Consider the following 22,606-nt stretch of genomic DNA (forward strand, 5'->3'; position numbering starts at 1 on the left):
ACTGAAGCAGGTTAAGTCTTTTGGCCATCAGGTTGTCTGGGAAAAGAGCTGCCTCTTACAATACTCTGCAAAGCAAGTAACAAAATACTTGTGTGTATCTCTTCCCCACAGAGCAGGCACCACCATACTGGTCTCCCCGCCCCCCTTTTCCTTTTAATTAAAATGTTTATATGCTACTAGTTTCAAATAACTGATACCCTAGCTTTATAGGCTTCAAATGTTAATCAGTAAGATCAGAGAGAGCAGCATTTAGCAGGATTAAACACACAAGGTTTAGGAATAATCTTTTTTCTCCCCTCTCAACAAGGAAAAAAAAAAAATCCCGCACAGAAGCCAGCCTTCTCTTCATCTGTCTTCCCCACAGAAAAAGGTCTCTTAAATTCTAGTTGTCCTCATACTTCAAGTTGTGGTAGGGAAAGCAAGCAGATCCTCACATCCACTACCCCAGCTGAAGTACAGTCTTGTGTTCTGCAAACTCTCCTAAAATTCATGACTGGTATGGGAAGGATCCCTCCTAAATGCTAATGCTGAAGCAGAAGAGACCACCCAAACAGCATTCTGCTCCAGCTGCAGTACCAAACCAGACACAGTTTGAACCATACCGATGCCCGCTTTGAAAATGCTTCTCAAAGAGAAAGAAAATTTAGTGTAAGCTACTCTCTTCACTGTCAAAGATCAATGCACTGACAGATTTCAGCTGACACTCACCTCAAAGGATGAATCCAATTTTTAACAAGCGATTAAAATATTCCCTCCTCTATCATAATCAGCTTTATAATGAAGCAGCTCTGCACTGATTTAAGTAGCACCAGTACTAATGGTCGTTTTCCCTTTGGGCTAATGAAGCAAGGAAGAAACTGCAAAAAACGGTAGTTTGTGCTGTTTAAACATACAAAGCTTCATCCCAGGCACAAATAAAAGCAAGATATGAAGTTGTGTAGACAAAAATATGTTTCATTTTAGGCACGTACTGGTACAGATGTCCGATACCACCTGTATCACTGTATGAAAAGGCACGTTGGTACAAAAAACTAACTAGGAAATTCATTCCTCCACACGCTTATCGAAACAAATGGCAAATAAAGGCCTACGAGCAGAGCTCTCTTTAATCTCGCTGCAGACACTACCAAAGCACTGGCTGCGTTCAAGGATACCGCTTCATAGTGGAATTTGCGGAGCCACAGCTGCTCAGGTATCCTGCTGCAAGCAGGACACTACTCAGGGTATAAAGCACTAGACTCACAAATTAATAGCAAGTTACAGAATGGTCCTGTTTTCTTTTTACTCCATTGCTTTCTCCCAAAAGGCCCGAATTTACATTCACTGAGCAGTCATTTGTAGCTGCTTTAAGGCATTACCATGTACCAGCAACTTGCTATGGAGCCAAGAAGAACTAGCAGATTTGAATAGGGGCCTCAGTCATTACAGTTCAGCCCAGCTTGCTGTTGCAGTCAGACATGTCATTTCATCTACAGCTCACCCTGGCTAAAACACTACAGCTGGTTCAGATTTGCCAGCATAGCTACATGTGTAGTTACACTCTGACCCAGTTTCATCAGAATGCTTTGAGTTAAAAAAGTGAATACGGTTAAGGACCAACTATGCAAGCAGATCTGTAAGGGCAGTGACCTCTTTGTTCCTGTAGCAGCAGAACACACAGCTGCTGCATTTTTCAAAGCACAGGAGTTATCCAACTTCCTCAGCACCAAAAGAATCCATGCATTTTAAAGCTTTCAATTCATTCCAGTAGGCCTCCAGTTTTCTTCCTGCTCACAACTAAATACAGTTTTCAGTTGCAATTTGAACTACTGAAGTAGAATTTATATAATGACTTAATATTGAAAACGAAATATTCAAACTAGTGACCAAAGACTTACATAAGATGTTCTCTCAGCTCACTTGACAAGTCATCCAATATCTAGTTATGTTCCAGTCTTTTCCTGTTGAACAGCTTTTTATTTTTGTTTCACGCATAGACTTATTTTAGGCTAAAAACCAAGCACTTATATTAGACACTCCTAGCAGAAACTTTACAAAAAGAAAGAGTTGCAGAAGTCTTTTCTTCACTTCTAATTCTAAGTAGTCAGCGGGTTTAAATCCCTCAGTACAAGAATAAATATATAAATAAAATTTGGACCCTCAAGAAAGCTACATTCCCTGTACAGTGTAAATCCCAGATTTAAGATGGCAGAAAGACTGTGAAATAAACACACTGGTGGAAAAAAGAGCCACACATATGAAATAAAGTGCAATCTCAGAAGTGGCAGATGGAGAGAAAACAGAGACTTCAGGTCTTAGGAAGGGAAGGAACATTAGCAAATTTCACAACTAATCTGAGCCAGAATATCATACTACCAATGTTACATCATTATACAACCCAGGAACACTTGGTATAGACAAAGCCTCTAGTGTTAAAGCATGTATACTGCCAACTACAGCTGTCTGCTCTTGTACTCAAGGTTACATGAGGAACAAGAGAACATTTCACCACAACCTCTTCACTCTTACTAGGCAAGAACAAAGACACACAGATTCTATATTGGTATCAAGAAGATCACTGATAATAAGGATTCAGCTTTCTATGCTTGTCTGCATACTCTATTAATAGATGTTACTTTGAAACTGTAATTACTACTTGTGGCCACGCTCAACCCTTGCAAAGTATGGATTACTAGAACCAAAGATTAACTGCTGTAAAACAGGGTCCCTCAGAAACTCTCATTCACCTCATACAAACACATCAAATTACCTGCAGTGACTGCTTCAAGCGTACAAACTAAAACCAGAAGTATAAGCATGTTTTTCTTTTTTAATTTCCAAAATTTTTAGTATAGTCACCATACCAAATAAAGGGGCAATTCCATGAAGTTCACTACTCTACTGAAGATTAATCCTAAAAAAATAACAAGCAAGGCAACAGGACATTTTATTCACTAGTAGGAAGAATCACATTTTGTTTACATGGGATTTCAAAGAGGCAGAGTACAGACAAAAGGAGTTTTTCATGAAAGTGTTGTAATTCCAGAAAGCTGCCACACAGAGCTACTGGCTTTCACTACATGACGGTGGGGCTTTTGTGGGAATGACCACTACTTTATGCTGGAGCATCTGGTAACTGCTGCAGCACTCTGTATAAAGCCTTCGAGAATTTTCCTCCTATTTATCATGTATTTCAACTTGAGCCCAAAGCAGCAAAATACAAGTCAAGATGCCAAGGATTATCACTGTAAGTACATTTAAACACATACGTCTGACTTCTTAGTTCAAGACTAACATTGCAGCACCACTAGAATTAGACCCTTGCATATGACAGTATCCAAACTTTGTGAAATTCAAAGAAACATATTTTTTTCCTCTGACTTAGAAAACTTAATAGCCTCTTCTTTACTTCTTATCCCCCAGCAGCACAATACATTTGCAGGCAACCCCAGTTAATCCAGCCCAGAGAAGTACAGAGATGCTTTCAGAAAGAGCACCACTAGCATGTTCTAAGTTTCTGTCTCGTCAGTGACGACTATCAGAAAATCTAAGCTGACAAAGCTGCCTTTTTGGAGAGGTCAACCTGAATGCAAGTGAAAAAACAAAACAAAACCCACATGCACCAAAGTCACTTCTTGGGTTCAAGAGAAAAAACAGCAAATAACCCGTGGAGCTCAACACACTTGTTTACAGCAAGACACAACAGGGACCTTCAATAAAGATAACTAGTTAAACATTAAAAGCACCAAGAGCAACACAGTAACTATAGTTCTGTACAAAGTAAAGGCAATTTCTGAGTGAATTATAGACCAAGAAAAGTGAATATGAGAAAAGAGCAAGTCACATGTTTCAGGGAGCTATTTTTCTACTGGTATCTCTGGGACAGTCATGGCGAGAGAAGTCCAAGAGGCATATCTGAGGAATGCAGAGAGGACACTGGCCAGCCACCCCACTGGTCATGTTGTCCTACCCAAAGCACTGTATGTCCATACACAAGCCAGAAGAGAGACCAAAGCATTTTTCTCCCAAAACGTGAGGTTGTACTTACTCAGTTTAGCCTACGCAGATCACCCAAGATTTAAGGCTAGAGGCAGACAGGCTGAGCAGGTCCATTTTTGGAAGACTGCTGTCTCTATGACAAGACTGCCACAGAAACCTTAGATGAAGTTACACTTGTGATAGAACATGCAACTACTAATAAAAGAGCATACTTTTAGGTAGCGTTTGCTCTGGCGTCTCTGCTCAAGAGAAAATTCAGGAGTTACACCCATTAGAAAAATCAAACCATCTCAGTAATTGCTTGTCAGCAGTCTGCTACGTCGACTCACACAAACCACAGTTTCCATCATGTGCAGCTGAACCAGTGTCGAGCTGCACTAGTTGCAGATACAGCTTGAGGAGCCCTTTTCTTTCCTCAGGAGTTTGTGCTATCTCATAGCTGTACTTTGGCATTGAGGTGCCTAAGCCAAAGACTGCAGGACTCCTCAAGTTGCTCTCCATATTTCTACACAGCCCTAGAAATTTAGGGTTTACTTGAAGTCTGTCATATTACAGAAATGCCTTCTTTTAAAATGCTCTATAAAAGATAAGAAAGCTACTCCGAAACAGACAAGACGAGGCTACATTCCACGTTCTTTGGCATCATATATTGAAGTCGGCCATTTCAGAAATCAGAGGTTGTGTAAAATTAGAATCAGGAGATTCTAAAATTCTCTATATTCCCTTAAGATACCAGACCAAAGTTTAAGGGATGCAGAAGGAGGGTAACTCCATAAACTATCTTTGATGCAGTATTTTAAAACAGGTTTGGGTTTACAAACTGATGAAAAATAATCTTTAAGGATTCAAATGCTTATGAGATTACCCATATAATTACTGAAAGTACAGATATAGATTCAGTAATCGTGTCTTCTGAGCTTCAGTGAATAAGTAATCTTCTCTCAATACAGCATAAGTTTCACTTATTTTAAGCATATCAAACCCAGAAGAGATAAAAGCTGCTTTAACACGAGTTCCCAAAATAGACAGCTTCTTGTTAACAAAACACCTGTTGCCTAGAACTGACAGTAAGCACAAAACACATTATAATTTGTTTTTGTAAACAGCACTATGTAGAATTTTAATTAGCTTATAATGCTACAGTTCTACATGTGCCTAATGCTAAGGGAGGTCCTGCTCTAATATCAGGGTTCCTAGCTATTAATAAATAAAACTATCATCATCATTTCTGGCTAGGGCATCTTGAATTCAACTTAACTTCCAGGAACATTGTGATTATCATGCATGATGTGTTGCGCTATTTAGAATTATGCACTATGCCTAATTTAAGTGTTCAAAATTATACAATACCCTTACTGTGGTTTGACAGGGAACTCAACCTAAAGCTGAAGCCTGACCAAACAAAGTGGGTATTTAAGGACAAGTTTTCAGCAGAAGAGGTATGCATTCCTCATCTTTTGCAATGCACATAAATTCAGCCAATGGACTCAAAGGTGCTGCTTTGTCTTAACCCTAATGCTATTCTAGGGGTTTTCGTTGTTGGGTGGGTTGGTTTTTTTTTTGTTTGGGGTTTTTTTTTTTTGTTTTTTTGCTTAATTATTTCAATCACTGGGGAAGCCAGGTTACATGAATCCAAACAAGTTACTGGAAGTCTAAATACTAAAACCTATCACCCTGCACAATGCATAGGAAAATACTATACAGTTGATCAGCAGCCACCATGCTGGACAACTGATATTTATCCACCACTTTAATATACTGTCAAGTTTCACTGAAGATACAAATATACCAACTGGTCACACTATGAAGTTTTCCATCTTTCCTTAAGTTTCCTCTCAACCTTCACCTTACACTGCCTGAAACACTGTAATGTATAAATGTTTAAGTGCAACCAATATACATGCATCCAATATGTATTTATATGCAACCAATGCAATGGTTTCATGATACAGGTAATTTGGGGCTTTAGATACTTCTGCCACAGTGTTGCTGGGCCAGAAACATATCTACCTTGAAGACTTAATTCTTCAAAAGCTTGGATTGGTTCTTCTATCTGGTTTATGGTGCGGCTCTACAGCTCTGTGCCCAAAGAGTCAAGGTTAACAATGCATCAGGAGGAAAGTGAAACTACCTAGTTAGTATCAGAACTGAACTCTAAGGCATAGCCTCACTCATAGTAAAAGCCAAGGAAAAATGCACACATCACCAAGAGGTCAGAGAGAAAATTAAGTAAGACTTGCCTTGTGTCAGCCCTGACTATCCAAGATAGTGTCAGATTAATAGATACAGGGCTGTCCTGGTTTTGGCTGGGATAGAGTTAATTTTCTTCCTAGTGGCTGGAGGGGCACAAAAAGCTGGGAGGGGACACAGCCAGGAGAGCTGACCCAAACCGGCCAAAGGAATATTCCATACCATAGGACATCATGCTCAGTATACACACTAGGGGAGTTGGTTGGAAAGAGGTGGATCACTGCTCAGGGACTGGCTGGGCATCAGTCAGTAGGTGGTAAGGAATTGCGCTGTGCATCACTTGTCTTGGGTTATATTTCACTCATTTTCTTCCTTTTCATTACAATTATTATCATTTTTTTTTTTTTAATTTCAATTATCAAACTGTTCTTATCTCAACCCACAAGTTCTACCTGTTTTTGATTCTCCTCCTCATCCCACCTGGGGTGGGGGGAGGAGTGAGGGAGCAGCTGCATGGTGCTTAGTAGCTGGCTGGGGTTAAACCATGACAGGGACTAAGGAATGATCAGAAATTTGCAGTGTGAGACACTCTCCTTTCTGAAGGTTTCCAAAACTCCACCATTTGCTCTGAGGGAGAGGTCATTACGCTGTTTAGGAAAAGCTTAAAAATTATTGGAAGAAACTTGATTGAGAACAATGGTGTTTTTTCCCCACTGCCACCACAGAACAGAAAATAAGGGCTTTTATACTTCTTTCCTAAGCCCATACAGAACAGACTGCACATATTTCAGTTTCTCAGCTGACAAGAAAGCCAGCCAACAGCTTTTGAGTGAAAGTCTGTATTGCAACATTGTGTTTTAATCACCAGGGCATCCTTTTTACCTACTAATACTCCAGGTACCACTCTGTAAACTGCCTTTCTGATAACCAAGTTTCCTATTCATTCTGTTTTCAGACAAGATTCAGCTATGTGAGCATGCATTTCTAGTACAATGTCTCCCCCACTTACTGTCCCAAACACTTACATCAGCAAGTTAAGAGCACAATAGCCTAAAAATAGCATGGCTGGATGCCACTGTCTCCCCATTTATTACGATGATACCTTTGTACAGAGTTCTTTCTACAGTTCTGCATAGAAAAATACAGCCATAAATGGCTTTAAGGGAGGGACTTGTATCCAAAAGGGCCAAGTTGTTAAGTAGTACCATGGGATTCCCCCTTTTTCCTCAAGCCACATAAACAGAAGTTTGCATTTTTAGAAGCCTTTTGAACAATAACTCTTTAAGTACATCTGACTTCTCTTTTTATCCTCTTGCCATAGTGATTGTATTCTGCCAGAGAACATATCAACACATGACAGAGCAACAGCACTTCATAGAGAAAGGAAAATTCATGATATAAAGAAGCACACAAACATAGAAAATGCAAGCCAGATCTCTCCAATTACTTTGCTTGGACTATTAAAGCCTCTGTCACACTTTAGAATGGACAAAGAGGGAACAAACTCTGCTCACAAGATACTGAACCTCAACTGGCAGCAAGGTGCGGCTTTCTGTAATGATATTCGTTCCCTTCCATTCACAAACACCAGCCAACGGGGCTTCTACCAGGAAACATTGGAAAAAGAGCACAATATATTCCCTTTTATTATGGTGTAAGGTCAGAAACAAGAGGGAGATCAGCAAGACCAGTGCCCTTCAGCTTGGCCTAAAGATGCATTCACAGGCACTGCAGCTTCAGCCACTGCATTGCACTAGGCTAATTCCACAAGTATCACATCCTTGCTATGGCTTGAAAAACAAAAGCCCAATGCCCTGACACTGTCTCCCAGAAATGTCTTCTGTCTCACACTCCTTTTCTGAAGACAAAACCCACCACACTACCATTGAGGAATATTTGTATCCCTTAAAGTAAAAATCACCAATTTTAACCCATAACCCTGGGTTTCAAAAGAAGACTTTCCCATTTTAACAACTAACTTGATGCTGCTTAAGTTAAGCCAGCAGCACTGCAACATGCATTTTACACTGTATATGCCACCCTGTGCAAGTTCACTAGATAGAGCTATCAGGCCATACAAAGACGTTTCAATAAATTCTTCATCTCAGACCTTGACAGTTTGAGAAATTAAGGTATCAGAGCTGAAGCAAGGACAGAGGTATTGCTTAACAGAGCAGACTGATATTTCAAGCATTCCGATTGTGCAGTGGGGGATCTGAGGTAGAAGATAGAAGGATAAGTAAGTAGCAACTAATCAGGGATTTATTTATATACAGAATGACTAGGTATAAACTTAAGACCATGGGTCACAGCCACGTTATGACTTTGCAGAATAACAAGCTAACTCTTGCAGTTAGTGAGACCATAGGTAACAGTCAAAAGCTTCACAGACACCAAGTTAGACAAAAGCAAATGCAGGAAGGCAACACAATCAGCTAAGTGACCAGAGTGTGAAATTAGATTTTTTTGTTGTTGTTTTCCAAAAAAATTTTTTAAAGCCAGTGAATTACTCCACTGCTATGCATAGGGGTTTTAAATCGCAATCAAAGCACTAAGTCAAGTTTGACTAGACTTATTAGGAAGGCAAAAAATTAATGCACAGCAGCCAGGCCAGTACACAACAAATCAAATACTCCTTGATCTCAGCACTAGACTCAGCCCCTGCATGGTTTGTCACACTCAGCTAACAATTTGTTTGTTATTTAACTAATAATACATTTACCTTGACCTATTGTTACTAATGCTGCCTTCCTCCTCTCCCAGGATACTTTAAACAAACACCATGAAAATACACTGATATTCAAAACAATCCTATCGAGCAATTCTAAAGTCTCTTCCCTAAAAGATGTTCCAGGTAAGTCCTTCCATATTGCCACAATTTTTTTTTTCTTTTTTGCAAGTTAGTAATAAAATGGTTTTGATATCATAAAACACTGAAATAATTACTTTTCTAGTTACTTTTCACCAGGACAATAACATTTGTTTGATAACTAATTCTAGTTAATACCTACAAAATCACTTTATTCAAGGACTTAACACCAATATACAAAGTACGTCATACTAGCATGATATTTGGATAGCATAATCCCAACATAAGTCTGGTGAAGTTCACTTAGAAAACTCTCCTGCATCAGCAACAAAAGCTATCTTGTAAGCTTCTTACCTGATTCTGAAGGAACTAGGCAGGAAGAACAATCTCCAAACGTTTCAGTTGAACACTCAAAAACACAGCCACTTCTTTTGCCCCAACCTTGATAATGGTGTAGATTCCAATGCAAGGTCATTCTGTTGCACAAAAACTATTCTGCTACATGATAACATTATATTGCATCAAGGCCTTGATTCTATATGTGATTTTAGAAAAACATCTTAAATTCATACAGGGGGTAGTGGAGAAACAATTTTATCCTTCTTTGCAGTCTCACGTCTCCCCTACCACCTCATCCTCGAAATCAGCATGATCAACAACTCGTTAAATGTTTTCTTCTGACAATCTAACTCAAAAATAGTCTTTTGTATAAAAAGACATGAATATGTCCCATTTAGGTACAGAAATTCTACATTTTTGCCTGCAGAATCAGTGGTTCTCTCTCTTGCCTCTCACCTCCAAATATAATTTAAAACCTTAAGTGGAAAATACCTGCCTTCCCCATGCAATATTCTGCTTTCATCAACCCAATTATATTCAACAGCACACACAGTAAAACTGTTTAGCCTCCTGCCTTGTTCAAGCTAATGGTGAAAACTTCAGTCCTTGTTTTAAAAAAAACCACATCCAATGCAAAACGTTTAAACAAGCTGAAAGCACCTCACTTCTGTTCTCAAAAATACTGTATTAAGCTCCCACCCCAATTTGATTATTAAGTTTATATTTGTTTCCCTAATCCTTCACATAGATAAAAATGCATTAGCATCATGAATCACAGGACACACCACTGCAGTGTTGTCTTAAACCCTGGGCTACTTAAACTGTTCGGGTGGTTGCCAGGGCCTGCCAAGTCAGCCACACTGTTTATAGTTTAGTTCCAGATACAGGATTATTATGTTTCAGACTGACAAATACCATATCCTGAAGGTTAAAGTCCTGTGATACAAATACATCCTGACAGTGCAGAATGGCTGAGCAGGGGTGGTCTTCAGCACAGAGACAGTTTCAGCTTCTGCAAGATTGCTGAACCATTAAGTTAAAGGAAGAGCTGTGTGTTTAATAAAACTGCTGCTTAAAAAGGAGCTATTTTTAGGAAATACTCAAACACAAGTGTTCATTTGTCTAAGTAATACTCAAAAGATTGTCTTAAGTTGATCTAAATGGAGAGAAGATGGATCAAGTTAGGATTTCACTCGGTTTATCTCTTAATGCATAATTTAATAGCCAATAAAGTTACTTCTCAAACAAAAAGTCCTCAGTTTCTGTCCACAACTGGAGAATGAGCAAGAAAACACAACTTGACTGAGGAGAAAATTTTTGCACTATCAAAGCTTTGCTTTTGTTAATCTCTATTTAGCTCAAAAGCCCTGTAAACACAGTTGGAAGAAGGGATCTGTTAAAAATATATCACCCCACCCCTTCAATTAAGGGCTGAGAAGCTTATGACACATCTGAGACATCCAACAAGAACAGGGAAGAACGACTTAATGTTCCTGATATTTCTAAAGGTAAAAAAAAAAAAAAGCAAGTTTAAAAATCCCAAACCTTTCATGCCTCTGTTAAATGGATTTTAAAGCAAGAACAGATCCAAGCTATTTTTATTCCTTTGTAGGTCATGTGTAATTAACTGCTTGTTTTCACAAAACCTTATTACAGTGTAAACATCACTGGCCAGATCATCTGCCCCACCCAGACTGAGCTCCACACCACAGGAGGCCAACTATCTCCGTGAGGAGTCCTTGCATCTGCATGAGAGGGCTGTCCCTCCAGTACCAATCTCCCCTGCAACAGCAGGGCTGTAATGATCAACAGCTCCTAAACTCACCCCTTCACCACGTCTTTCCTAGAAACTGCAGGCAAACCAGTTAACAGGCCTAACCCCACATCTAAAACTATGGGCAGATGTCCCTTTTGGGATAGAGCTGAAACTCTCTAAGATGACATTATTCCTCTTCCCAACTCCCTTCTGCCTTGGGCACACGGCAATTAGCAGAAATGATCACTAAACCACTTGGGAAATAGGGAGAGGAAGAGGAGGGCAAAGAGCCAGTTGGGTTGGCTTGAGCCACTAATTTAAAACAATTTAAGCTAGCCTAGTTGACTTTGCCCCCACTTTGCTCACACGACCCGCTCTGCGGGAAGAGCAGCAGGAGGTCCCTGCGTGTAGCAGAGGGCACTCAACAAGCAGGGATCTGAAGCCCATGTCACTGTTTGCAGGATGGACGTCTGCCCTCCCTAAGGCTCCCGGCATGTTTTACAGAGATCATCCCATGGCAGGCGTGCAGCCTTCCCTAAGTATCATTAAACAGAACCAGAGTGCGGGGTTACCATCCCAGTACGTGGTGGGCTACCCACTTCACGACACTGGGAAGTGCCACCAGCAGCTGGTGGACCATAGGGCACAGATCCCCTTTGCCTCAAACAGTGGAGATAAATTTGGTCCTGCATTTTGTACACAGGTTTACAATCACTTTTAAGAATCTCTTATTCACATCAGAGATGTATATTCCATCCTGGCACAAGAAGCAGACACATAAATCCCACAGCACACAACACATTCACAGTGTTTTAAGATCTGCAGATGGAGCATGTGCAGGAGAAGGTTTTATGAACAACTAGTGCCGGAACAACCAATCGTCATGCAGGGACAACACGGGTCCTGCCAGCGACGGCTTTGAATGCAGGCAAGAAACATTTGCTGTAGCCTGAATACAGAAGTTGTACAGCTGTGCCAGCAAAGTGGTATGTTTATCCTTTAGGGCAGATTTGCTTTCTACAAACAGCCTGCATTAGAATTGTATACATGTGGTGAGAGAGTTGAGCATTTCACTTCTGTGTCGAATAAATCAGGAAAATTGGTCCCAGATAATACATCTTTCCTAACTAAGTTGTAGGGCAGAGGGGACCCAACAAGAATGGCTACTCAGTCATCAAGCAATATGAACCACATTGCCTCATGTATTCAGCTTTTTTCTTGTTCTAAGCAAAACCAGGCTTTGGCTAAACACAGTATTTAATAGCGCACAAATACTTAAGTTTGCTTCCTTTTGTTTAAGCAAGTCTAATACCCATAGTCACAATGTAAGTTTACAGAAATTATAGCAAACTATACTATTCTTCCTGCCCTCACCTCAGACATCTGACCTAGCCACTCAGTCGAGGCCTAGCATCACTTCTAAGTTCAGGAATGAATCAAAATCCAGGTATTTAAACACTTACATATCCCAGTCTTAAATATCTCCCCTGATACACAAGACCTGGCCCACCTCTCAGCTAAAAGACCATATATAGTCACTGCTCATTCTAAAGTAGTATTTCCAGGGTTTAAATAATCTAGAACATTAAAAAACACTATAAACAGAAAAAGACAGATAGCAAGAGTGAATTAGTAATTCAGACCTATAAGCCACTGAAGCATGGCAAGATGCCAGTGCGTCAAGACGCTCTGACATATATAAAGTAATCCATACATAGCATTTTGGGAGAAAACATGGCTCAACGTAAAACTGAAAGAATGAGGTATACTTTAATAATCGCACTTGTTTACATTTAGTAAAGGTCTAAGTAATCGCTTTCCACTGTCACGTGGAAGATTGTTGCTCAATTTTCACATCCATTCTTTTATCATCTTGACTAATCATACAAAACCCATCAAACTCCTTCAATTCAACAAGTATTAGGGCCATGACTATCTCCTTCCAATTCCCAGGAGGAGCTGTATATAGACACAAGTGTTTTTATAAAAAACAGGATATACTTAGGGAAGTAAGAAAACAGTATTCACCATTCTGAAAGCATTGATCTGTATGTATCTAACATACTTGTCAAAGATACAGAAAGGATGACAATTAAAAGAAAGTCTTCGTTCTCATTAGAAACCCCCTGCTTCCTGACTCGCCACTTCCTGCTCTCCTCCCTCTCACCCTATCCCAAGCCACCCATGGCAAATCATACTTTTCCTGTTCCTGAAGACCTTTCAGATGCAGAAACAGTCACTAAAAATACCATATACGATAAACCTCGTACAGAAACTGAAAATAATCTTCCCTCAAAAGAAAACACCTGCTATCATCAGGCAATACAGGATTGAAAAGAGATTCTGACCAATCCCAAAGAAAAAAAAAATCTCCCCCCCCCCCCCTTTTTTTTTCCTGGAAGGGTAGTAGCTGCAACACAGGGCAATAACACTCAATTTTCCTGCCTGTGTTTATAATCAGGGCTCTGACAGACCCAGATACCCTGCAAAACTGATTAAGAAAAGAAGAGAAAAATTGCAATGTTTTACATAATTTTTACATATCTTTGTTCTAAATGCTAAAGACCTGCGAGACATTCATCTCATCAAGAACAAATGCACAGACAACAGCACAGCAGTCTTCAGTGATACAACAAAAGACAATTTAAGACAAATGACTTGGAGCAAATGCTATCACTGAATAATCCCATAGCAGCTGTCATAATTAGTTACCTCAAATCTCATCAGAATCAGAGAAGTTAAGAGTTAAAATCGAGCTCTCTTCCTGTAACATTGTGTAACTCCAAAACAGCAGCATTATCCTCACTATTTTAGAATTAACATTTCTCCAAAAGGTAAGGTGGAACGACTCGATCCTTCCACGAAAAAAAAACCCGGTGCAAGCCAACAGATGACAAAAGAAACTCGGTCAAGTTTGAGCCTCTCAACACCTTATTTCCTGTCTAAAGAGCCCTTTTGTTCTGCTTCCCTGCATAAATGTTAATATTCTGCCATCATTAGAAAACGAAACAATGAAAAAAAGCCCCACGCACATGAACTTCACTGCCCCAGAGGGCGAAATAACGCCACACGACGCGATTAGAACCGGAAAATTCCTACCAACAAAATCTCCACAATTTTCTGTTTGCTTCACCCCAGATTAACTTCACTTGAAGCTGTACTTCGGCGCAACCTAGCCTGGACGCGGAGCCCCGCCTCCTCCGCCCCTAGTGGCCGAGGCGAGGCAGCCCCGCCCCGCCAGCCAGGCTGCGCTCCCCGATTGGCGGAGCGCCGTATCCATTATTTAAAGAACTTTTCCTTGCTAGCAGGTTAGGCTGGGCAGGTTAGAGCACCCTGGGCGAGCTGCTTCTTAAAGGGACAGGACCCCGCTCCCGGCTGTGACAAACTACAACCTCCGGCGACGCGTCGCCCCGAGCGAGCTCCGGCGAGCGCCCCGGCCAGCGGCAGCGGGCGGCCGCCCCCCCCCCCCCCCCCGGCGGCCCCTCTGCGCCTCCCGCCGAGCCTCCTGGCAGCACCGGTCCCGGCGGGGCACCTACCCCGGCCCAGCCCCCTGCTCTCCCGCCGGATGGGCTGAGGCTGGAGGAGAGCGGAGGGCACCCGAGCGGGCTGGGAGCGCTTCTCCCGCCGCGATTACACAACCGCCGCTTGCTCTGCTTGCCGGGTAAGATCAGACGATGGGGGTTTTGAGCCCATCCGCGCCTAAAGAGGGACTGGAGTTAGCCCGGGAAGCCGGGCACACCATCTAAACCAGTCACCCCGGCGGAAAATGCGCTGGGTCGCCAGTGCCAAAGACTCTTCTCCCCATCTGAAGCATGAGTCAGCAGAAGGACTCCGCAGGAAGTGCCCGTCTCCATCTCACAAGGTACCATGGCTTCTGCCAGCAACTTTTTGCGCTTATTCAGGCTTCACTTGACTGGGCGAATTTGCAAGATGTTGTTCACGTTCTGACAATCAACAGCGTTTCTCACAGCACAGCTCCTCTTAACACTCGACAAAAACCTGTCGTTCGGATTAAAAGTGTTTCTTTTTCCTCAGTGCAAACACTGATGCGGTTCCCTACCCACCTATCAAGTAAAAAGCCTGGAACGTGCAAGAAGAGGAGAAACAAAACAGGGTCTAATAAATATTTCACAAGTGCAGATAGGAAACTTGTTTGAGAAAAAACCTTGCCCCATTCCAAACAAGCAACACAGGGAAGAGCCAGAACATGGTCTGCGTTCCCTCCTGCACCCACAAAGTTATCGTCATAGTTAATGCAAGACTTACCTGGTTAGCAAGGCTGCCTTACACAAAAGGTTTCCACATGTTTAGTGTATAACAACTAAAAATATTAAGCTAGAGGAAGATAAAGCACCTGTCAACGTAAGCACATTTGGGTCAGTTTTGTACTGCGCAGGGGCAGAGAGGAAAAACTCCTCCTTGTTTCTGGTTCTTGCCACCTTTTCCTCTAGCCAGCACTGGAGCAACCTCCCTTCCCTAGCTTCACTGACCACCTGTACCCCAAAATGGGTATCTGTTTTAACTTCCCTAATGCAGATTAATCAAGTCCGAGACAGTTTAGCATACTGCTTTACTGCAAATACCACCCAACATCAGGAAAATATTTACAGCTAAGTATTCCCTTGAGCTGTGATATATACATTAAAAGGCCATAAAAAACACCTTCAGGAAGGACATCTAGTTCCTCTAAAACGGTCAAATAGCACATTTTGTGTTATCTTCTATTTTAGAGCAATCTATCACACTACAAATCCAAATAGGACTGGAAAGCAGCAATTCATACAGTTGTAAGTTAGTAAGTATGAAACACTACAAGAACGGAATTAACAAGATTTACATAACTTCCCCTACAGAACCTAAAATATAAGCTGAAAGAACCAGACCTTAACCCTTGCACCTGAATTCAGTGCCCCACAAAAGTCAGTACTGCTAGAAGTTAATCAGGTCCCCTGAGTATAACTGTGAGGCCATACTTCCATGACACTTTTTTTTGACCAAACGTTATCTAAGCAATCAAAACCAAGAACATAGTTCATGCAAGTAAAACATGCCAGTAAATTGTCCTCCAAGTATCTCAGTAACCAATCTTGGAAAGCTTCAGTTTAGAGCATATTAGCTTTACGCCCATAAAAACAAGAGCAGAAGTCACAAATCTTATCAACCAAACTGCCTGGTGCTAGAAGAGGACATGACAACCCTAAAGTCAGGTTTTGGGTGCTTTCAAAAGGCAAGAAAAAAGAAAACAAACCAAACACATTACCCCAAAACTCTCCAGCTCTATATGCTACTACAGAAGTCTAGCCACCTCACAACTGCAACAGCAATGAAAAATAACTTTTATTGCCAAACATCCCACGCTTCAGCTCACACTCCTGTTACATGGGCAACTAGCAGCTCCTTATCACTACAACGGAGAAGTTTCATCCCTTCTTCTCCCCACCTTTCCCCTCCCAGTCATGCAGTCTGGCTGACTCCCTCAGCCCAGCTCTGGTGCTCATCAGACCCTTCCATCTGCCTCCGAGTCACTGATCTGGCAGAAGCTTGGTCAGCTTCTGATAAGCAAAAGCGTGGCCTACACAGAGCATAAGAGGAATGGCAAAGCAGATTCTCCTCCATTCAGCACTGACCTCCTAGATTTGCTTACCTCACCTCATTTAAAACCAAAAACCCCACACAACGCAAAACTATCACACTAAGAATGCCCCAAAAGTAACTTGCTATCCTCACAGAAGGAAAGATCCCCCCAAAAATCTGTGAAACGGGGTATCCAAATGTCGTGGTTCACAGTTCACCCTCCCTCACTGGACTAGAAATCACGGGTAAACACATCTGTATCTAGATGTTGGGAATCCGGACATAAAAAATTTGCTACTCAAGTTATTATCCCATGCTGAAGGAGACCTAGTGAAACTAGACATTAAAAAGCCTAATTTACAAGCTCAGTTTCTGCACATAAGCCACCTATTTTCCCTGTAAACACACATACATTTTAGAGAAAATGCAGAGGCACCATTTTAAGGTCCAGGCTGAAGTTATGCCTTTGCTACTCTTACAGTTTCTGTAGCAATGCAGAAAAAATGAAAAAGCAGACTGCAGCTGCAAGTACATTAAGCAGGGAAGCTTTGACAGCAGTGTAAAAAAGATTGAGTTTGCTGCCACTGAACTTTGCACTGAGGACAGTAACAAGAGAGAGCACCTGACTCATTTGGCTATTGTAATCATGGAACAGCTAAAAGGCTATTTGTTCTGTAATCTTACACATACAGAAGACAGCAAGTTTGGAGGACTCGACAGCTCAAGAGATCAAGAACAGAGCCTTTCATCTTTAAGTCACCAGTTCAAACAGAGACCAGAATAGTAGCGATCAAAAGCTACATGTGATGGCTGTTCAGGGATTAGATGAAGAGATGGTTACTTGCTGTCCAGTTCCCAACAGATCAGTGCGAATCAAGAGCTTTCTTCACAATTTTGCACCTGTTTTTCACAGTCTTGAATACATTATACCTCCTGGATTCTGTACACGTTAATAAGTAGCAAAGCAACTGAACTGCTGCATACCCATACTGAACTTGCATTGTAGCAAAGGACTTTACCCTCTGCTTGTCAATTATGTCAGCACTACAGCATGTGCTGAATTTTTTATTTATTGTTTTTAAGCGATTATAGCGCTGACTTTTAGCTTTTTTATTATTAGACAGCTTTAAAAATAGTATTTAGCTTCCCCATTCCCTTCAGACCCTCAGATGCTGCAATCCTGTTTATACACAATAATTCTCAAAAACTTGCCGTATAAGATATTTTTGGAAATATATTAATTTCAAAAGCACATTACTATAGGAAGTTCAGAACTTTGGAACAAATTTCAGAAATTTGAGAAATTATTTTGAGACATTAGTAATCACTTTTTATCACACCTAAACAGCATAAACTTCATGAGGATCATGTCTACATAAGGACAGGAGGGAAAAAATTCTCTGTGTGATGAAAAACATTCCTTTTCATATTCTTATGCATTCTTCAGTACATCAGCGTGCAGTCTCTAGAAAGTCAATTAGCAATAGCTCCTTTCCAACCTGACTTTAGTTTTAAAAGTCTGCAAAAGTACCTGGAATTTCCAGGCTGGATAAGCAAGATGAAAACAAGTTCAGAGTGTATGTTGACTGAAGGTTCTGGAGCACAGGTTCATTGTCCTGCTACAAACACCACTACCAAAACCAATCTTCTATACAACCCCAGCGATACATAGTTCCATAGTTCTTAGTAGCGTATTACTTCCCAAGAATGAAGTTGCTGATGAAAAGTCAAGATCCTAGAAACTTCATTATCCTTAGGAGTAACTATGGAGGCCCTCACATATAAAGAATTCAACTTGCTATTCCAGGAGCCTAGAGAGAACAACATACCAGACTGATGAGATTTCAGTAATCTTGAAGAACTTTTGAGATTTCTCTTGCTGCTTTCAATCCAAGATGTACTAGTGCACAGCAATAATCAAATCTGGAAACAACAAAGAGGTGCATGTGGTAAATACTGGGTCTTCACAGGACTGGTGAGTTGTCTGGACAGCAGTACAGATGTACCAGACAGAAACACATTCCCTTGTAAGTTTTAGCAGCCATCTCAAACCACCCAAAGCTTAGCTACCCTGAGAACTTATTGAAGTTCATCCACATGTTAAATTCCAACTGCTTCCTTCTGTGTAGGGAATAAGCCATTAAGAGAATCACTCCCTGTCTCCCCTGTTATCTCCTGACCTATAAAGCTGCACACCTGTAACAGGTCTCACCCACTCTCAGCAGTTGCCATGTTGGTTTGGAGGTGGCAGGGGGTGTTGTTGGGGTTTTGGTTTCTTTTTTTTTTTGGGGGGGGGGGGGGGGGGGGTACTTGTTTTTTTTAATTCAGGACACGGAATTATATCTTGTACAGCTGCACCAGCGAGGCCTCCAGTGATAGATGGCCACATCACTCACTTCAGTCAGAGTCCTTGAGAAAGGATCTAGACATTTTAGAAGACTTTTCCTTGACATCAGAGATCTCTTGGGTGAAAAGAAATAAGTATACTACAGTTTCCATTGAATTCAGCATGCTCCAAGTACATTTATATGTAATCTATAATACTCTTTGTAGCTTAAATCAAGTATCTTGAATGCAAGTCATAGCCCATTCAGTATTAAAAAATAAATAAAAATAGCTGCATAGCTATTAGCTGCCAAGAAAATGGAGCCAGAAGTTTTTATACTTACAATTCTCTCAGAAATCAGACTGATTAATATAGCTGTTACAAAAGGACACACTTTCACAGAAACAGGGATTACCTTTATCTGTAACCATAGCAACTTTTCAGTAGTTTGTGTTAATGCTACTCTGCTTCCGATAACCTGCCACTATCTCTTTCAAGCTATTTGTATAAGGTTTTGAATGTGCCATCTGAGACCATAAAGTAACCAGAAGTTGAAATGTAAACTTAACATTCTTAGATCACTCTTAAAAGCATATTATGTAACATACAAAGCTGTGCATTTTTGCCATAAATTCATCATTAGTCAAGAAGTAAATTTATTTTAATCTGTTATTATTTTAACATGATTCATAGTTTTGCAAGACAAAAAAATATTTTAAGAGGTATCCTATGAAATACATACAGGAGATAGCTTCTTCAGCAGTGAAGAATTTCTTCTCCTCTATCTGGAAAGTAGTAAACACAAGGAATTATGCCACTGATATGTCACAGACTTTGATATCCAGTATCATAAGGAACAAAAATCCTCCTAAAACACACTTACTTTTGCCTGAACAAATATATGACAGATCAGAAAAGAGCCAGTCCCCTTGCTCTAGGTTAGGTGATAATATAAAGAACAGGTATAGGTACCTCAGCACCAGATAGATAAACAAATGAGGCAGAATTCAAAGATCAAAGCTATATAAGTTAAAGGAGAGACAGGAAAGAGACTAAGGAAGGAATTGGCATATTTGCTTCCTCAATTGTTGAGTTACCATCATCCACAGTTCAGAAGAGGATTAGCACTCTGTGAAAGAAATTATTTAAGATGACATCAGACAAAGTCATTTGCTTGGAAGCAGAAGGAGGAAGAGAATAGTTTCTTCTCCCCCCGCCCCCCCCAAAGTTCATAGGGCAGCTCACGAAGCTGTGCCCTTCTCTCTTCAGTGTACACAGACAGTTTGGCACAGTTAAGATGCAAGTATAGATCCTTAGAAGACTGAAAGAAACTCAGTATGCTCTTTACTCCCTGTAACTCTTATGCAATGACATCTATTATAAGACAAGCCTGGACAAACATCCAGGGAATGGACTTCAGAACACAACGGTGCACTTTAAGTCAGTCCACGCAGGGGGAGAAGTAACTACCTTTGGTTTTGCCAAATGCCTCCACATTACATCAGCACATTTGGTGGAAGCTTCTGTATTTCATTGTCATTGCCGTTGTTACTAGCAGTACGATAATTAGCGCTTTTTATTTTTTAAGATTCCCCCATCCTACCATCCTGTGGAAACACGAGTGGATGTTCGCACCCCTTACCTATCACTCCAGGCTTTCTGCAGAGCCTAGAAGGAGGTAAGTCTGGTTAAATTTCGCAGGGCTCCTCGGTGAACACAAGAGCAACAAGAAGAACTTTTTGTACAACAAAACGCCAAAGGATGACAGACCGTGCAGACTTCAACCCTTGGTTTAATTGGAAGGGTGCTGCAACACCAACTGCACGTTGCTTCCTAAATACTCCTGTCCCCAAACCAGACAAAACCGCTGCACTGAACTTATCCGAGGGGCAGCCACCAACAGCCCCGGCCCGCGGGCAGGCCCCGACAGAGAGGCGAAGGGGGACACCCCCCCCCCCCACTACCACCACCACTTCACGTCCGATCCCCCCAGCAGCTGGGAGACCCGCCGGCCGGGGAGGCCGACACCTCCGCACCGCCGGCTCTCCCCCCCGGCCTCTCCCACCCCACCTAAAATAACTCCGGGGGCGGGGAGGGAGGGGAGCGGGCGGCGGGGGCCGGGCGCCGGGCCGGCCGGCCGCCTCTCCCCTTCCACCCAAGGACACGAGTACAAACACCTCTGCCCTGGGATGGCTCCTGCGCACGCAGCGAGGAGCTGCCCGGCGGGCGGGGGGGGGGGGGTGAGGGGAGGAGGAAGGAACGACCAAAAAAGGGAGAAAAAGAGCCCCGGGGCCCTGGGCCCGGCCCGGCCCCGCCGCCGCTCCGCAGCCCCGGGCCCGCCGGCTACGGGGGTCGGGGGAAGAAGCGGCCGGGGGGGGACACACACGGACACCGTCCCCTCAGCCCCCCCCCGCCGCTACCCAGGGGCGAGCGGGCGGCCGCCGCCCCACCTGCCCCGGCGCAGAGAGGGGCCGCCAGCCCCCAGCCCGCCCGGCCGCCCGCCGGTGCCCGGCCCTCGCCGCGCTGCCCTCACCTGCCTCCGGGCCCGCCGCGTCCCGCCGCCGCCCGCCCGGCCCCGCCTGGCCCCGCTCGCTCTTCACCAAACTTTTTTTTCCCTTTCTCCGTGTTTCGTAGCCCTCGGAGTGACGCGGGCGGGCGCTGATTGGCGGAGCCGAGGAAGGGAGGCCGCGAGCAGCAGGAGGCGGTGCTACGGCCCGCGACTAATTATTACAACGAGACGGCGGCGACGTGAACCACAGAATGCTATTTAAAGGGACAGCGGCCTGTCCCCGGTTTCCCCCCCGCCTCCTCGCCAGTGGCCTGAGGCGAACGTAGGGGTGGGAGCGGGGCAGCGGCCGGTGGGGGGGCGAGCGGGCAGCGGCGGCCGGCACCGGGCAAGTTGGGCGGGCTGGGGGGCCCGGCCGGCGCTGGGGGGCTGCTCCCCTCAGTCTGGGGTTGGGGGCCTGCGGTGGCCGTTTTGGGGCAGCCCGTGAGGAGATCGCCCCCTCACACCGCGCGGTTTCTCGGCACGTCGTCGTCCACCCTCCTCTCCCCCCCCCCCCCCAATAAATTCATTTTGCTGTAAAAATCCTGTGTAGCTGCCTACTGCCACCCCCTCTGCCCAGGGTGGGTGTTTCACAAAGGTGAAAGAAAAGGTTTCCTGTCAGCGAGCGGGTTTCGCCCGGGTGGTCTCGGGGCGGCTCTGTGGAGGTGTGTGCGCCACCCGCCGCCCCCTCGGCGGCCGCCCGCTTTACATGCCCTGTAAAAAGTCAGCTGTGGGGTCTGAATCTCGTTATCTACAATACGTCACCTGACTTGTTTCTGTTTTCTTTTCGTGGGGTGTTTTGGTTGGGGTTGGTTTTTTTTTTCATTGTGGGGCTCTGAGACAATACCCCACGGCTTATTTTTATACAGAACATTTTCGCGTCACGCCCGCTATACACAGTCTTGCCTAATGTCACAGGCAGCTGTAAACTATACCACCAAGGAAGGTTTTAAAGGTGAGATTTAAGGATGATGAGTGGCTTGGCAGCTCGAAGCAGATAGGAAGGGAGGACAGGAATCCACAGAGATGTAACAAGCCAAATAAAAGAGGAATTTTATCTGTGGATAGTGGAGAGGAGCAGGCCAAGCC

At 43.0% G+C, this 22,606-nt stretch overlaps 1 protein-coding gene across 5 annotated transcripts in view; it reads right to left on the minus strand.

Moving 5' to 3' along the window:
* The window catches only part of ZFAND6 (zinc finger AN1-type containing 6), a 38,954-nt gene extending 17,341 nt beyond the window's left edge, over nt 1–21,613 (minus strand). Inside the window, exons 1-3 of one of the 5 annotated variants that reach the window (XM_069798426.1) lie at nt 21,506–21,613; nt 19,715–19,757; nt 18,476–18,569 (exon numbers count right to left, since the gene is read on the minus strand). The gene's annotated coding sequence lies outside the window, so the exon portion shown is untranslated. Of the gene's footprint in view, nt 1–14,171; nt 14,267–18,475; nt 18,570–19,714; nt 19,758–20,614; nt 20,830–21,505 lie in introns of those variants that run through there. The other 4 variants (XM_069798427.1, XM_069798429.1, XM_069798430.1 and 1 more) reach the window with 4 other exon arrangements.
* Nucleotides 21,614–22,606: the final 993 nt, after the last annotated feature.

This window comes from Haliaeetus albicilla, chromosome 12 (assembly GCF_947461875.1).
Source record: "Haliaeetus albicilla chromosome 12, bHalAlb1.1, whole genome shotgun sequence".
NCBI classification, from domain to species: domain Eukaryota; kingdom Metazoa; phylum Chordata; class Aves; order Accipitriformes; family Accipitridae; genus Haliaeetus; species Haliaeetus albicilla.